The 12,049-nt window shown below is 42.9% G+C and overlaps 1 protein-coding gene across 19 annotated transcripts in view; it reads right to left on the minus strand.

Moving 5' to 3' along the window:
* LOC118394465 (kinesin-like protein KIF1A) overlaps positions 1–1,050 on the minus strand; it is a 44,454-nt gene extending 43,404 nt beyond the window's left edge. For 13 of the 19 annotated variants that reach the window (XM_052463445.1, XM_052463444.1, XM_052463446.1 and 10 more), the window contains exon 1: positions 737–1,049. The gene's annotated coding sequence lies outside the window, so the exon portion shown is untranslated. Of the gene's footprint in view, positions 1–736 lie in introns of all 19 variants that reach the window. The other 6 variants (XM_052463434.1, XM_052463432.1, XM_052463435.1 and 3 more) reach the window with 2 other exon arrangements.
* Positions 1,051–12,049: the final 10,999 nt, after the last annotated feature.

A 12,049-nucleotide genomic window follows, 5' to 3' on the forward strand; every position in this document is an offset into this window, starting at 1 on the left:
GTCATATCATTTTATGTGCACAATGTCAGACAGAGCATCATAAAACCTACAGCCCGCAAAAAGAATGTAATAAATACAGAAATGACATAATTTACATGGATATTAAAGTGACAAATGTTAGTATGCAGCAACCTAGTTCGTGGTTTTTTGTTTACACTCGAAATGACCCAACATTCATAATGTAAATATTGTTATCTCCACCATCTAGCGCTGCCGCACCTCAAAGCAAACGCACTGTCGAAGCAATTTAATATAGGCCATCACTCAATTTACTGCTAGGCTATTCGCCCACTGTAGAAATCAATGTCATTGAATTACTCCAGACATAAATTAATCCCTGCAACACATGAACAAATTCATGATTATCAGATTTTGTTGTTTATTTTGGACTGTGGATCTGATCAAATTAAAGAAGCTATTGACAAGATGAGTCTATACATTTAAAAACAATTGTTTCACAATGTCTAATCATGTTAGTTGCCAATGTTCCTCAAAATAACAACACATTTAGTTTACATTATCCAAATAATCCAGACTTCATGCATAAACATGTCGCAGTGCCCTTTTAAGATCCTTGTTTACTGCCCCAAGATAAGGAAGAAGAGCCTCAAAATGGCCAATCCAAACGGACAACCATGAGGAACAACAACAACGTTGGTTCCCCACTGCGTCAACCCAAGACCGTGATCAGAAACAACATCTCATCAGAAAAGAACAAAAACTCAAATTGTCTTACCAAACCACCTCGAATTCAACAACCGCAGTGGGTTCCTCCTTGATATGTTTCCTTCCGTTAATATCAGCTAACAGCCTCCCTCAGTGTATCCATGCAGGGAGTATCCGCTTCGAGCAATAGAGAGAAACGGAGAGAGCTAGACCACCCCAGTCAGGGCTATGGCTGGGTGGGTTCTAACAACAGGGCCTGGTACACAGTGGTGCGTCAGTCGGTCTGCCAGCCAAGGGTAGGGGAGTGAACGGGGAGGAGAGAGAGAAGGGGGCTAGACTGGATTAATGCAGGAGGAGAGCTCAGAGAGAGAGAGAACGTCCTATACGGTAGGTCCAAAAAAAATGGTGCTGATGATGTCAATGATGACATCATCATCAGCATCATCGGAGTGGAGCAGGTAGAGAACAGTGAAGCAGCGCAGAGAAGGAGGGGGTGAGGGAGGGAGGGAGGGAGGGAGGGAGGGAGGGAGGGAGGGAGGGAGGGAGGGAGGGAGGGAGGGAGGGAGGGAGGGAGGGAGGGAGGGAGGGAGGGAGGGAGGGAGGGAGGGAGGGAGGGAGGGAGGGAGGGAGGGAGGGAGGGAGGAATGGGAGGGGTAGGAGGAGAAGACCAGGTTGAGGGAGGGGGCATTCAGGTACCAATGGGAAGCCCCCATTATACAAAGCACAGATAATTTGAGATAGTGCAGATCTCATTGGTTTCTCACTGAGCTAAACAGTAGATAGTAAGGTTGTAATTCTAAACCTACAGTACTACAACAGAAATGTATCCACTGGCTGTCCAATGAATGAAGTCTTTGTTGTTTAAGTTCAAGTATTTAGCTGTGTGGGCAATAGTTAACAATATAGGCTATTGTTTCTCATAAATATGGTTTCTTTGTCTAGTGACCACAACAAATCTGTTATTATACTGGACTGTAACGCTATTACAGAGTAGAGAGCAGAGATATGTTAATACATCTTCATAGAAGTAAGCATGTATTTTATTGTATTTGACATTTTCATGAATGATCTATGTGAAGGAAACATATTATACTTGAATGGGATTTTCCTCCCTCCAAGATACTCCTCTCTTTTCCAAGATATTCCACATAAACTCTTTCATCAAATCAGTTCACAAAGTAATCCATTTGAATGAACAGGATCAAACCTTGATCACATACCCTGTCAGAGCCTGGTCATAGAGGGAGCTGAGGAAGGTCAAATAAGCTCATTGATTGGACCCCATCTGCTGGACAGCTGTCACTATTACATAAAGCCAACATACACTGAGTGTACCAAACATTAGGAACACCCCCCTTCTTTTTTTGCACTCAGAACAACCTCAATTCATCGGGGCATGGACTCCAGAAGGTGTCAAAAGAGTTCCGCAGGGATGCTGGTCTATGTTGACTCCAATGCTTCCCTCAGTTGTGTCAAGTTGGCTGGATGTCCTTCGGGTGGTGGACCATTCTTGATACACGCGGGGGTGTTGGGGTTGGGGAATTATTTTATTTTATTATGGGGGGTTTTCACTGGGGGTATCTTTCGGGGAACTGCGGGGGGGATCTTGGAGGGCTGGTGGCCTGGATGATAGGTCGCTGGTTCCAGTTCCCGTTTTTGACCTTGTGGGAGATCTGTCGACGTGCCCTTGAGCAGGGTGTTTAACCTGGTTGCTTCTGTGGGTCGCTCTGGATGGGAGTCTGTTAATGTAACTGAATGTAATGTAAATGTTGAGCGGCTTCACTGCAGGTAGATTGTATGTTTCAATATTCAATTAAAATAAAATAAACAAATAAAAAAGAAGGGATCATAGCTTTCAACTGGATTCACCTTGTCAGTCTATGTCATGGAAAGAGCAGGTGTTCTTAATGTTTGTACGCTCAGTGTATATAATGCATTATGATGTGGTTATAATGTATTGTAAGACCTGCCATTAGCAATGTATGACTTCCTTTATCATTTCTCATTATCCTCTCCTGATGATCACACCTGTCACGTTCTGACCTTAGTTCTTTTGTTATATCTTTGTTTTAGTATGGTCAGGGCGTGAGTTGTAGTCTATGTTCTTTTTTCTATGTTGTGTTTATGTGTTTGGCCTGGTTTGGTTCTCAATCAGGGGCAGGTGTCGTTCGTTGTCTCTGATTGAGAATCATACTTAGGTATCCTTTTCCCACATGTGTTTTGTGGGTGATTGTTTTCTGTTTAGTGTTTGTCACCGTACAGGACTGTTTCGTTTCATGTCATTCTCTTTGTTATTTTTGTTTTAGTGGTCTGAGTTTAATAAATATCATCATGAACACGTACCACGCTGCGCATTGGTCCTCCGATCCTTCATACTCCTCAGACGAGGACGACGAACGTTACAACACCTCTGTTGCTCTTCTGTTCATCGGATAAGGAAAGACATTATTTAGACAAACAGTTGTTACTCTGTCACATTATCTGGACACGTGTCAGCAGATTCAGAAGATGTTACATCACACATTAACATTGTGAGGAATATAACTATGGAGAAATCTAACTATGGGTGGCATTTAACAAAAATATGTTGTTTATTATCTGACAGCCTATCCATCTATAGGCCCTGGCCAAACACAAGCCCGTTCTGTTCCTCCTCACACATGAAGAGTCCTCTGCCGGGCTCGCCAACCCCGCCAATGGCATTGGAGACCTCTGCCACAAGTGAGACACCGCTCCATCGCAAAACGATTTAAAAAAATTAAATACAGTTGAAGTCGGAAGTTTACATACACTTGGGTTTGAGTCATTAAAACTCATTTTTCAACCACTCCACAAATGTCTTGTTAACTAACTATAGCTTTGGCAAGTCGGTTACTTTGTGCATGACACCATTTTAATTTTTCCAACAATTGTTTACAGACAGATTATTTCACTTATAATTCACTATCACAATTCCAGTGGGTCAGAAGTTTACATACACTAAGTTGACTGTGCCTTTAAACAGCTGGGAAAATTCCACAAAATGATGTCATGGCTTTAGAAGATTCTGATACGGTAATTGACATCATTTGAGTCAGTTGGAGGTGTACCTGTGGATGTATTTCAAGGCCTACCTTCAAACTCAGTGCCTCTTTGCTTGACATCATGGGGAAATCAAAAGAAATCATCCAAGACCTCCAATTTTTTTTTTTAGACCTCCTCAAGTCTGGTTCATCCTTGGGAGCAATTTCCAAACACCCGAAGGTACTACGTTCATCTGTACAAACAATAATAAACACCATGGGACCACGTAGCCGTCATACCACTCAGGAAGGAAACGCGTTCTGTCTCCAAGAGATGAACGTACTTTGGTGCGAAAAGTGCAAATCAATCCCAGAACAACAGCAAAGGACCTTGTGAAGATAATAGAGGAAACAGGTACAAAAGTATCTATATCCACAGTAAAACAAGTCCTATATCGACATGACCTGAAAGCCGCTCAGCAAGGAAGAAGCCACTGCTCCCAAACCACCATAAAAAAGCCAGACTACGGTTTGCAACTGAATATGGGGACAAAGATCGTACTTTTTGGAGAAATGTCCTCTGGTCTGATGAAAAATAGAACTGTTTGGCCATAATGACCATCATTATGTTTGGAGGAAAAAGGGGGAGGCTTGCAAGCTGAAGAACACCATCCCAACCGTGTAGCACGGGGGTGGCAGCATCATGTTGTTGGGGTGCTTTGCTGCAGGAGGGACTGGTGCACTTCACAAAATAGATGCCATCATGAGGAAGGAAAATTATGTGGATATATTGACCCCAGGCATACTTCCAAAGTTGTGGCATAATGGCTTAAGGACAACAATGTCAAGGTGTTGGAGTGGCCATGACAAAGCCCTGACCTCATTCCTATAGAAAATTTGTGGGCAGAACTGAAAAAGCTTGTGCGAGCAAGTAGGAAGCGAGCAGGAAACCTGACTCAGTTACACCTGACAGTTAAATCTGTCAGGAGGAATGGGCCAAAATTCACCCAACTTATTGTGGGAAGCTTGTGGAAGACTACTCGGAACGTTTAACTCAAGTTAAACAATTTAAAGGTAATGCTACCAAATACTAATTGAGTGCATGTAAACTTCTGACCCATTGGGAGTGTAATGAAAGAAATAAAAGCTGAAATAAATCATTCTCTCTGCTATTATTCTGACATTTCACATTATTAAAATAAAGTGGTGATCCTAACTGACCTAAAACAGGGATTTTACTAGGATTAAATATCAGGAATTGTGAAAACTGAGTTTAAATATATTTGGCTAAGGTGTATGTAAACTTCCGACTTCAACTGTACTACAGTATATCTCCGATGTATTTATCTCAATTTACACTTGTGATAGCTGCACTGCGTTCATCCACCTCTGGCCTGCTCGCCTCCCTACCACTGAGGAAGTACAGTTCCCGCTCAGCCCAGTCAAAACTGTTCGCTGCTCTGGCCCCCCAATGGTGGAACAAACTCCCTCACGACGCCAGGACAGCGGAGTCAATCACCACCTTCCGGAGACACCTGAAACCCCACCTCTTTAAGGAATACCTAGGATAGGATAAAGTAATCCTTCTCACCCCCTTAAAAGATTTAGATGCACTATTGTAAAGTGGCTGTTCCACTGGATGTCATAAGGTGAATGCACCAATTTGTAAGTCGCTCTGGATAAGAGCGTCTGCTAAATGACTTAAATTTAAATGTAAATGTAAACTTCAAATTCAAGCCCTAAATTCCTCTCTCCTCAGACACAATACCCTGTTTCTTGTAGATACAGTTGCATCTCTTGGGGAAACGGCTATTTTCATGTACCAGCAGAGTAAGAAAACTTTGAATCTTGGTTAACCCGGAACTAAAATATGGCGTAATTTGGTCAGATGCTTGGTACCATTAATGTTCACGGAGTCGGTCTATGAGATATTAGAACATGTCAGACTCTTGTTTCATTGTCAGTATGTCTGTATTCGTGTAACATGTTATCATCATTTTATTGTCTTTGTAGATATTGACATGCTGTACACTGGCTCTCAAAAGGCCTTGAATGTATCCCCTGGCACAGCACCCATCTCTTTCAATGAAAGAGCATGGTAAGGACTCTGTTTGTATTTGTGTGCATGTGTGTGTGTTGTATGAGTTACAGAAGAAAGAGAGGGATAATTATTGAATTGAGACAAAGTGAATGTTTGAAATTTGAGAAATATGGACTTTTACGCTCCCTCTTGATACCCCATACAGCCAAAATATGTAAAACAAGACCAGTGTCCTACCTCTTTGACATGACCCACTTGTCTAACTACTGGGGAAACGATGGTCAACAAGCCAGACTGTTAAGTCGACAGTATCCTCATGAACACTACTTAATGAGAAAACCGCCCATCCTAACAGGGTGAAATATGTTTCAGACACCACCACCCAGGACCAGTGTCTGGGTCATTTGCCCTGAGGGAATGTCTTGCTATTCTTGCTGAGAAGGTAAAGAAGAAGGTCCTAAATGAATTAACCATGTTTACGTCTATTAGCTGATTACTTTGAGGATTGCTTCTAATTCTCTATAATAAATCAGCTAAATTTACAACCAGCTTTGGACCAGTTTCAGGCTTTCAGGCTTACTGTCCCTGTACCATCAGTAGCAAGTTTTCAAATCAAATCAAATGGTAGTGGTCACATACACATGGTTAGCAGATGTAAATGCTAGTAATTCCACAACAACTACCCAATACACCCAATTTCGTATTGTCTGAGATTCCCAAAGATTGGAAGGCAGCCGCGGTCATCCCCCTCTTCAAAGGGGGAGACACTCTAGACCCAAAATGCTACAGACCTATATCTATCCTACCCTCCTACCCTGGTCTTCGAAAGCCAAGTTAACGAACAGATTATTGACCATTTCGAATCCCACTAATAATAATAATAATAATAATATATGCCATTTAGCAGACGCTTTTATCCAAAGCGACTTACAGTCATGTGTGCATACATTCTACGTATGGGTGGTCCCGGGAATCGAACCCACTACCCTGGCGTTACAAGCGCCATGCTCTACCAACTGAGCTACAGAAGGACCACACTGTACCTTCTCCGCTATGCAATCTGTATTTCAGAGCTGGTCATGGGTGCACCTCAGCCACGCTCAAGGCCATCGATAAGAGACAATAAATACTGTGCAGCCGTATTCATCGACCTGGCCAAGGCTTTCGACTCTGTCAATCACCACATTCTTATCGGCAGACTCAACAGCCTTGGTTTCTCAAATGATTGCCTCGCCTGTTTCACCAACTACTTCTCTGATAGAGTTCAGTGTGTCAAATCGGAGGGCCTGTTGTCCGGACCTCTGGCAGTCTCTATGGGGGTGCCACAGGGTTCAATTCTCGAACCGACTCTCTTCTCTGTATACATCAATGATGTCGCTCTTGCTGCTTGTGATTCTAACATCCACCTCTATGCAGACGGCACCATTCTGTATACTTCTGGCCCTTCTTAGGACACTGTGTTAACTAACTTCCAGACGAGCTTCAATGCCATACAACTCTCCTTCCGTGGCCTCCAACTGCTCTTAAATGCGAGAAACTAAATGCATCCTCTTCAACCGATCGCAGCCCGCACCTGCCCGCCCTTCCAGCATCACTACTCTGGACAGTTCTGACTTAGAATATGTGGACAACTACAAATACCTAGGTGTCTGGTTAGACTGAAAACTCTCCTTCCAGACTCAAATCAAACATCTCCAATCCAAAATGAAATCTAGAATCGGCTTCTTATTTTCGCAACAAAGCATCCTTCACTCATGCTGCCAAACAGACCTTCGTAAAACTGACCATCCTACCGGTCCTCGACTTCGGCGATGTCATTTACGAAATAGCCTCCAACACTCTACTCAACAAATTGGATGCAGTCTATAACAGTGCCATCTGTTTTGTCACCAAAGCCCCATATACTACCCACCACTGCGATCTTTACGCTCTCGTTGGCTGGCCCTCGCTTCATACTCATCGCCAAACCCACTGGCTCCAGGTCATCTACAAGTTTTTGCTAGGTAAAGCCCAGCCTTATCTCAGCTCACTGGTCACCATAGCAGCACCCACCCGTAGCACGTGCTCCAGCAGGTATATCTCCCTGGTCACCCCCAAAGCCAGTTGCTCCTTTGGCTGCCTTTCCTTCCAGTTCTTTGCTGCCAATGACTGGAACGAACTGCAAAAATCACTGAAGCTGGAGACACATATCTCCCTCACTAGCTTTAAGCACCAGCTGTCAGAGCAGGTCACAGATCACTGCACCTGTACATAGCCCATCTGTAAATAGCCCATCCAACTACCTTATCCCCATACTATATTTATTTATCTCTCTTCTTTGCACCCCAGTATCTCTACTTGCACATTCATCTTCTGCACATCTACCATTCCATTGTTTAATTGCTATATTGTAATTACTTCGCCACCATGGCCTATTTATTGCCTTACCTCCCTTATCTTACCTCCTTTGCACACAATATATATATACTTTTTTTCTCTACTGTATTATTGACTGTATGTCTGTTTATTCCATGTGTAGCTCTGTGTTGTTATATGTGTCGAACTGCTTTGCTTTATATTGGCCAGGTCGCAGTTGTAAATGAGAACTTGTTCTCAACTAGCCTACCTGGTTAAATAAAAGGTGAAATAAATATAAAATAAAAAATATACACAAATCTAAAGGGATGGAATAAGAATATTTACATATAAATATATAGATGAGCGATGGCCGAGCGGCATAGGCAAGATGCAGTAGACGGTATAAAATACAGTACACACATATGAGATGAGTATGTAAGATACGTATGTAAATATTATTAAAGTGACTAGTGACAGTCTTTGTCTCCCGCTAGAGGCTGGAGGAGCCTTGGAGTCACCACAAGGAGGTGTCAGTGTAGCTATGGAAGTCACTACATGTCCTTACACCATGGCAACCCTGCCTCCCTACAAGCTGTGGGTATTGATCATGTTCTGGCCTCAATTAGAAAAGGGGACCGTCTTACATAGCTAAACCAAAGGGAACGTTACAAACTACAGGCCACTAAGTACCCTGGTTTAAATGAAAATATGGATTTACAAACTACAGGCCACTAAGTACCCTGGTTTAAATGAAGATATGGATTTACAAACTACAGGCCACTAAGTACCCTGGTTTAAATGAAGATATAAGATATGAATTTACAAATTACAGGACACTAAGTACCCTGGTTTAAATGAAGATATGGATTTACAAACTACAGGCCACTAAGTACCCTGGTTTAAATGAAGATATGGATTTACAAACTACAGGCCACTAAGTACCCTGGTTGAAATGAAGATATGGATTTCTCACCTTTCCTGTCAGGTCGTGATAGTTCCCTTTGCTGACATCTAGTGGACATATTGCTCTATTGCCCTCAGCTATGTTTAGACTGTTGTGGTCCATGTTTGCTGTGATCGAGAGTACAGTACTATCAAATAGATGGCTCTCCTATTCTATTCCTACCACTTTGCCCAGTCATATTCAAGGTTAGAACTATCTTTCTAGGGGTTATGATGCTTCTAGCTAAGAGTTGCATTTTTGATAACATAGCCTTCACTCAAGGTTTCAAGACTTATCATTCTACTGAGACTGCTCTTCTCTGTAAGAGGCGCATTTTTGCATATCTACAGTATTTAACTTTTGAATGTGTATAGTTTTGCTTACTAGGTGTTGTCCAATGAATTATGTAACCACTCCCTCTTCAAATCAGGGTTGATTGGAAAAAGCTGTTCAAAAGAGGACATTGTACAGTCGTGGCCAAAAGTTTTGAGAATGACACAAATATGAATTTTCAAAGTCTGCTGCCTCAGTTTGTATGATGGCAATTTGCATATACTCCAGAATGTTATGAAGAGGGATCAGATGAATTGCAATTAATAGCAAAGTCCCTCTTTGCCATGCAAATGAACTGAATCCCCCCAAAACATTTCCACTGCATTATAGCCCTGCCACAAAAGGACCAGCTGACATCATGTCAGACATGTTGACAAGGACAAGGCTGGAGATCACTCTGTCATGCTGATTGAGTTCGAATAACAGACTGGAAGCTTCAAAAGGAGGGTGGTGCTTGGAATCATTGTTCTTCCTCTGTCAACCATGGTTACCTGCAAGGAAACACGTGCTATCATCATTGCTTTGCACAAAAAGGGCTTCACAGGCAAGGATATTACTGCCAGTAAGATTGCACCTAAATCAACCGTTTATCAGATCATCAAGAGCTTCAAGGAGAGAGGTTCAATTGTTGTGAAGAAGGCTTCAGGGCGCCCAAGAAAGTCCAGCAAGTGCCAGGCATCACCAGTAGAGAGCTTGCTCAGGAATGGCAGCAGGCAGGTGGGAGTGCATCTGCACGCACAGTGAGTCTAAGACTTTTGGAGGATGGCCTGGTGGCAAGGTGCTCCATCATGCTGGAAAAGGCATTGTTCGTCACCAAACTGTTCCTGGATGGTTGGAAGAAGTTGCTCTCGGAGGATGTGTTGGTACCATTCTTTATTCATGCCTGTGTTCTTAGGCAAAATTGTGAGTGAGCCCACTCCCTTGGCTGAGAAGCAAATCCACACATGAATGGTCTCAGGATGCTTTACTGTTGGCATGACACAGGGCTGATGGTGGCGCTCACCTTGTCTTCTCCGGACAAGCTTTTTTTCCAGATGCCCCAAACAATGGGAAAGGGGATTCATCAGAGAAAATGACTTTACCCCAGTCCTCAGCAGTCCAATCCCTGTACCTTTTGCAGAATATCAGTCTGTCCCTGACGTTTTTCCTGGAGAGAAGTGGCTTCTTTGCTGCCCTTCTTGCCATAAGGCACAAAACATCAATATTTTGGGTCCATGGGCAGGAAACTCCCCAGACCTTAATCCCATTGAGAACTTGTGGTCAATCCTCAAGAGGTGGGTGAACAAACAAAAACTCACAAATTCTGACAATCTCCAAGCATTGATTATGCAAGACTGGGCTGCCATCAGTATGGCCCAGAAGTTAATTGACAGCATGCCAGGGCAGATTGTAGAGGACTTGAAAAAGAAGGGTCAACACTACAAATATTGACTATTTGTATCAACTTCATGTAATTGCCAATAAACGCCTTTGACACTTATGAAATGCTTGTAATTATACTTCAGTATTCCATAGTAACATCTGACAAAAATATCTAAAGACACTGAAGCAGCAAACTTTGTGAAAATTAATATTTGTGTCATTCTCAAAACTTTTGGCCACGACTGTAGTATCAGAACTTTGTACTTATTCCCTGACAAAGGCCGAGCAGCCGAAATGCTTCAGAGTTTTAAAACTTTGTTTCCATTGAACATGCCATACAAATAAAGGCATTTTAATTAATTATATGAAGAGTGCCTTGGTCCTCCTTTCTTTTTGAGAACTAATGGGTGATTTAATCTTTTCTACCTGTTCAACACTAATAAGGTTTAACCCAAAGGCCGGCAGATGGCAATATTTAGTCATTTCGGCTTACCGTTCAAACGCATTGTATGCGAAACATTTGTATCCCTCATGGACCGGTTGTACCTAAAACACTATCCATTCAGGCAGCATAGGATTCGATTTCCTCTTTAACTGTTTTCATGTTGAGAAGATGGAAAAACGGGGGAAATATGCGTACTTTTGTTATGAAGTACAATTTTCTTCAATAGGCTGAGAGAGGCTGGACTGACGGCTTGTACCGGCAACAATGTCGCCTATGGGCACAAACCCACTGTCGCTGGACCAGACAGGACTGGCAAAAAGTGCTCTTCACTGACGAGTCGCGGTTTTGTCTCACCAGGGGTGATGGTCGGATTTGCGTTTATCGTCAAAGGAATGAGCATAACACAGAGGCCTGTACTCTGGAGCGGGATCAAGGGTTACAGGGAAGACATCCTCCTCCCTCATGTGGTACCCTTCCTGCAGGCTCATCCTGATATGACCCTCCAGCATGACAAGAATGTCAGTGTTCTGCCATGTCCAGAGAAAGGCCCGGATCTCAATCCCATTGAGCACGTCTGGGACCTATTGGATCGGAGGGTGAGGGCTAGGGCCATTCCCCCAAGAAAATGTCCGGGACCTTGCAGGTGCCTTGGTGGAAGAGTGGGGTAACATCTCACAGCAAGAACTGGCAAATCTGGTGCAGTCCATGAGGAGGAGATGTACTGCAGTACTTAATGCAGCTTGTGGCCACACCAGATACTGACTGTTACTTTTGATTTTGACCCCCATCCCCTTTGTTCAGGGACACAATATTCGATTTCTGTTAGTCACATGTCTGTGGAAATGTTCAGTTTATGTCTCAGAGGTTGAATCTTGTTATGTTCATACAAATATTTTCACATGTTAAGTTTGCTGAAAATA

Source organism: Oncorhynchus keta, chromosome 15, assembly GCF_023373465.1.
Source record: "Oncorhynchus keta strain PuntledgeMale-10-30-2019 chromosome 15, Oket_V2, whole genome shotgun sequence".
Classification (NCBI taxonomy): Eukaryota; Metazoa; Chordata; class Actinopteri; order Salmoniformes; family Salmonidae; genus Oncorhynchus; species Oncorhynchus keta.